At 42.5% G+C, this 6,082-nt stretch overlaps 1 long non-coding RNA gene across 2 annotated transcripts in view; it reads left to right on the top strand.

The window, feature by feature from the left end:
• The first annotated feature begins 1,166 nt into the window (after window positions 1–1,166).
• LOC119618035 overlaps window positions 1,167–6,082 on the top strand; it is a 15,329-nt gene continuing 10,413 nt past the window's right edge. Inside the window, exon 1 of one of the 2 annotated variants that reach the window (XR_005234553.1) lies at window positions 1,167–1,416. This is a non-coding gene — a long non-coding RNA (uncharacterized LOC119618035). The remainder of the gene's footprint in view (window positions 1,417–6,082) is intronic. The other variant, XR_005234554.1, reaches the window with a different exon arrangement.

The raw sequence follows: 6,082 nt of genomic DNA, 5'->3' as shown, positions 1-6,082 counted from the left end.
GCTATTTCCTGGGAGGAACAGATTTATGTTCCTGTTTGTGTCCTCAGTTTCCCAGCATGCACTGGCTGCTCTGGTGGAGGTTAACAAGGGGGCAGAGTCTGTCCTGTTGCCTAGGGTCACATGAACTCACGATGACCTCTGAGTGACAACAGGTCTTCAGTTCAATCAATTCAAAAATACTTTATTAATCCCAAAGGTAAATTAAATGTTGTTGTAGCTCATAATTCTGGTTTTGTTAAAGTGTTGTTATAGATGCTGATGGTTGTGGGCAGGAAAGGTCTCTTGTAGTGGTCTGTCCCAATGTGTCCTCAGTCCTGGTGTCCTCAAAGAGCTCCACCAGGTGAGCCTCGCTGGCCTCCTGCAGAGCCATGACGGCTGAGCTCTGGAAGCTCAGGCTGGTCTTGAAGTCCTGGGCGATCTCCTGGATCAGGTGCTAGAAGGGCAGCTTCTAGATAAGCTGCTCAGTGGACTTCTGGTAGTGGTGGATCTCCCTGAGACCCACGGTACTGAGCCTGTAGCGGTGAGGCTTCTTCACTCCGCCCGCTGAGGCGCTGCAGTGGGCGGCTTTAGTGGCGAGCTGCTTCCTGGGAGCTTTACCTCCGGTGGATTTACAGACGGTCTGCTTGGTTCTGGCCATGAATGGACTTCAGGGTTCTTCATGTTCAACACTGAAGAGTAAAATATGTTAATCAGCTGCTCCTGATTGTGAAAAAAAGCCACCTTGTTGTCATAGTTACGCATCATAACAAGATGTCCAGAAGTAAAAGGTTTCAGTAAAAAATCCTTGGAGCTGAACAGCATCCGATACCAGAAGAAATAATCATCCAAAAAAGTGATTAACAAGTAGAAAAAGGAGGAATTAAAATTTTCAAAAGCAATATCTCAGAGTAAGTGTAACAGAGCTACTCCAACATGCAGCCACCTGGAGCGGCACAATTCTAGGAGCCATTTGGACCCATAAATCATCAGTAAAAAAACCTCAGAATCATGTGACCATGTGACTGTAGACAGATCTACAGATAAATCTGTGAAATAAGTCGGTGACAGAGAACACTGGATGAAAAACGGAGAAACAGATCAGGTTTCAGCAGAACCGGTTTCCTCTGCTGCTGGAGTTTGGTGAAACGGACCAATCAGAGAGAGGTGAAAACAGGAAGTGGTAACCTGACAGAGGTGGATATTTAACCCTTTCAGTTTTATGGCCCCACAAACTGCAGACAGGGCTGAGGAACTATCAGGAAGCTGAAGGTGTTCCTGAGAACTGACGTGGCCTCCTGCTGAGAGCTGCTAACTTCCTGGAGGTGAAGAGACAGTGAAGGGTTGTCAGAGAGTCAGGAGACCATCAGCTGCTGGGAGCTGACAGGAACAGGAAGATGAAGATGAAGATGTTGGTGGGGTTTGGGATCCTCCTGCTCGGTAAGATCAGCTGCTCTTTGTCTTCTTGAAGCTCCAGGAACAGCTGCTATAAATGAGCTAGCAGGTCTAAGTCCAGGACTCTCAGATTTTATCTTAGCTTGGAGTGAGCCGCTGACAGCACTATTACTGTTTAATTTAATTTAACTCCATATTTATTTAACAAATTATTTCTCGGCTCTGCATTGTGTAGTTTTCTTGTTAATGAAGGCAAGAGGCCTCTGGTATGGCGACAGGTTTATTTCCTGGATAACAACACAAACAGTCTGTGTCAGTGCAACCGAGCCCAGCTTCCCGCCGTACGCTCTCATGCAGCTCTCACAAAATGGTGCTCAATACAGAAAACCAGAAACATTTATCCTCAGCCTGTCAAGATGTGGTGTGAGCGTGGCGAACCCAATCCGCAGACTCATAATTGATAAATAAAAAAGGTTTATTTTTAAATAACAAAACTGAAAACAAAAGCTGTCGTGGCAGCAAAACTAACTATAACAAAAATCCCAAGATGATACGGCAAGACGAGGCAAGGAGGAACCGTGGACAAAAACAACAACCAACACCTAACAAACAACAATGAATCGGCAGGGAGGTGGAGAGGAAGACCAAGTTTTAAAGCAGAGGGTGATGAGGAGAAGTGGGAACAGGTGTGTGATTATGAGTGAAGACAGCTGGAGATGGGTGTGATAGGAAACCAGAAAACTGCTGAGTGGAGGACAGGTGAATGATGACAACACAGAACCAAAGCATAAAGAAGACAAAACAATATCAAGACAAGGACAAAAAACAGAAAATACAAGAAAACCCTAAATCAAAACAGAACAAAACCCAGCCACACACATGACACAGCCACACAGAGAGAGGAACTCTACAATCTAAACACCGTTACCTGAGGTATCTGTGTACCCACACATGACTTATCTTATCCCCCCCCAAACCCTTAAATGTAACAGGATATGGGATAGAGATGTCCATTAACTCATAGGAATTCCTCACTCAGTTGGTCGTGCTCCTGGGGTCCATGGAATGAAATCAGCTCCTGAAATCTAGGAAGAACAAAATGTGCAATCATTGGTTTTGGGGGCGGGGGGACAGGATTTGTGTGTCCAATCCTTACCTGTTTACAAAGTACAAATCATCAGTCAGACCTCTGCTTGGGGTCCACAGACTTGGCGTGTTGGAGCAGAAGTCTCTGAAGGACAGTTTAGATATGGCATACTCCACGGCCTGCACCAACAATCCTTGTGCTGCCTGCTGGAAGACATCTCCAGCACCAAGGAGCCAGTCCAGAGAAACCAGCATTAATATTTGCTCCTTTAAAGGACAGAAAGAAATATTGTTTAATTTTGTTGCAGTTTGCTTTTTTAGTGAAATCATTTCCAGAAGAATAATGAAAAGTTTCTCACAAAGTACCGCCTGAGAAAAGATTTTGTCTACTGGGTCATTACCTGACTAACAAAGTCTAAATAAGACCAAAAATAAACAGGAGCTAGGAACAGACCAGGAGTCAGGACTAAACCAGGACTAAACCTGGACTAAACCAGAACTAAACCAGGAGTCAGGACTAAACCAGGAGAAAGGACTAAACCAGAACTAAACCAGGACTAAACCAGGAAAAAGGACTAAACCAAAACTAAACCAGGACTAAACCAGGAGTCAGGACTAGACCAGGACTAAACCAGGAGTCAGGACTAAACCAGGACTAAACCAGGAGTCAGGACTAAACCAGGACTAAACCAGAACTAAACCAGGAGAAAGGACTCTAACCTATGACTGAATCAGGATTCAGGTTTTAACCAGGACTAAACCAGGACTAAATCAAGACAAAACTTGGAGAAAGGACTAACCTAGGACTGAATCAGGACTCAGATTTAAACCAGGACTAAACCAGGAGAAAGGACTAACCTAGGACTGAATCAGGACTCAGGTTTAGACCAGGACTAAACCTGTACTAAACCAGGAGAAAGGACTAACCTAGGACTGAAACAGGAGTCAGGTTTAGACCAGGACTAAACCAAGGGAAAGGACTAACCTAGGACTGAATCAGGAGTCAGGTTTAGACCAGGACTAAACCAGGCCTAAACCAAGAGAAAGGACTAACCTAGGACTGAATCAGGACTCAGGTTTAGACCAGGACTAAACCAGGAGAAAGGACTAACCTAGGACTGAATCAGGACTCAGGTTTAGACCAGGACTAAACCAAGGGAAAGGACTAACCTAGGACTGAATCAAGACTCAGGTTTAAACCTGTACTAAACCAGGAGAAAGGACTAACCTAGGACTGAAACAGGACTCAGGTTTAGACCAGGACTAAACCAAGGGAAAGGACTAACCTAGGACTGAATCAGGACTCAGGTTTAGACCAGGACTAAACCAGGCCTAAACCTGGAGAAAGGACTAACCTAGGACTGAATCAGGACTCAGATTTAGACCAGGGCTAAACCAGGACTAAACCAGGAGAAAGGACTAACCTAGGACTGAATCAGGACTCAGGTTTAGACCAGGACTAAACCAAGGGAAAGAACTAACCTAGGACTGAATCGGGACTCAGGTTTAGACCAGGACTAAACCAGGCCTAAACCTGGAGAAAGGACTAACCTAGGACTGAATCAGGACTCAGGTTTAGACCAGGACTAAACCAAGGGAAAGGACTAACCTAGGACTGAATCAGGACTCAGGTTTAGACCAGGACTAAACCAGGACTAAACCAGGAGAAAGGACTAACCTAGGACTGAATCAGGACTAAGGTTTAAACCAGGACCAAACCAAGGGAAAGGCTTCAGCACCAGAGAAGTTGTGGACAGGTTTTAGACGTGTGCTCCACCACCAGTGGATGTAGCTGTGGTCCAGCTGAGGTCATTTCTCAGGAAATGTAAAGTAATAATGAGAGAAAAAGAGTCAGTTTATCTGTTGATGATGGACCATGTTTGTGGACTAAACAAAGCCTGAACCAGGAGGAACCAGGTTGTAAAAAGTAAACTCCTTTTGATATGATGTATAAAGTTAGGAGTGTCACCTGGCAGCTGTTTGGAGGCAGATCCATGAACATTCAGGCTCTGCAGCTCCTCGGCTTCAGAAACTTTAAACAAAACTTACAGATAAACTTTACCAAATGCCAAAATTTAAAAAATGTACAGATATCTAATGCAAATTTAAAAATATAAACCATCACTGTCCAACATTTCTGTCTTGCGTCTTCATGCAGAAGATGGACTGAGGGCTGCTCCCTCCGCAGTAAAAGGGTCAACATGGTGAAGGCTGATGGGATAGAAGGGAAAATGTTTCAACAAGCCTGCAGAATCTTACTAACTCGTACAGATTAATACTTGTGTGAATAAATACGCAGCAGATTTAGTGATTTGAAGAAGCTTGTGAGCGGCACATGCAGCTGAAGAATGAGAGTCAAACATCTCTCCAGGCTTAGCCATCTTACTAAAATGTCTGTAAGTATTTCTGTGCAGTTCACAGATTTCTGTGAAGAATGTAACATTCATTGCCAATCCGCTGCATGTTTATCCCTGTGATTCCTGCCCCCCATAAACCACAGACCCACATCAACAATCAAATCTGCTGGCTCGAGCCCAGAAACCTGCAGTAAGGATTGTGTTTTCTCTTATTGCAGCACACTGATAACTTGTTCTGAATCTAATACCATAAAGACGAGATAAAATTACTGTGTGAGACACGTTAGGACTCGGAGGTTTGGCCTGCTGTCTGAATGATTGTGTTTTATACTGAATAATCCAGAACTTGAATCTGAACAGATTATTGTCTTTAATGGTTATATATCTTCCACCCACTGTATTGTAAACATAATTGCTAACACTTCTCCTGTGTAAACAGATAAACCTTTTGTGATTCATTTCCCCACCTTTATTTTAAATTCTGGTATTGTAAACGCTTTTCCGTTTTTTTCTTTTATTTTTGATGCATCTGTATAAATCTGAATGTTCCCATAATAACTGTTTATATATGTCTGTATTTTATAATGTAAATCTTATCATTTTTGTTTTCCATTAATGTCATATCTACTGTTGCATCCAGCAAAGTCCATTGTAATATTACTGATAGTGGTAATATTGGACTTATTTTTAAATTATTTATTTGAAAATCTTCTATTTTTTGTTTAATGATCCATCCAACAATTCTTGTTTCTCTCTCTCTTCTCTTTTTCCCAGCATGGATTTAAAATGTTACATGTTGGATGATCCAGGTCATTACCTTGTAAATTTGTCAAGTAATTTATTTCTACAAGGAGGCAAAATATAGGTTTAACTCAGAGGTTAGGAAAGCTAAATTACTGTATTCTTAGAGACTCTGCAAACAGCTCTTCATCAGTATGGAGAGAGCTAAGACAGTTGACCAATCACAAGCCTACAGCCCCCCACGCTGCCTGTGACCTGAGACTAGCCAACAGCCTCAAGGACCTCTATTGTCACTTTGATGGCCCATCAGCCCATTACACTTTCCCCATAATGTGCTATTAGCATTAAAGTCCCCACACCATGTTACTCTCCCTTCCATACAGGTGCTGGTCATAAAATTAGAATATCATGAAAAAGTAGATTGATTTCAGTAATTCCATTTAAAAAGTGAAACTTGTATATTATATTCATACATTACATACAAACTCATATATTTCAAATGTTTATTTCGTTTAATTTTGATGATT

Source organism: Kryptolebias marmoratus, linkage group LG20 (assembly GCF_001649575.2).
Source record: "Kryptolebias marmoratus isolate JLee-2015 linkage group LG20, ASM164957v2, whole genome shotgun sequence".
In the NCBI taxonomy this organism is placed as follows: Eukaryota; Metazoa; Chordata; class Actinopteri; order Cyprinodontiformes; family Rivulidae; genus Kryptolebias; species Kryptolebias marmoratus.
This window is presented reverse-complemented; position numbering and strand designations above follow the sequence as displayed.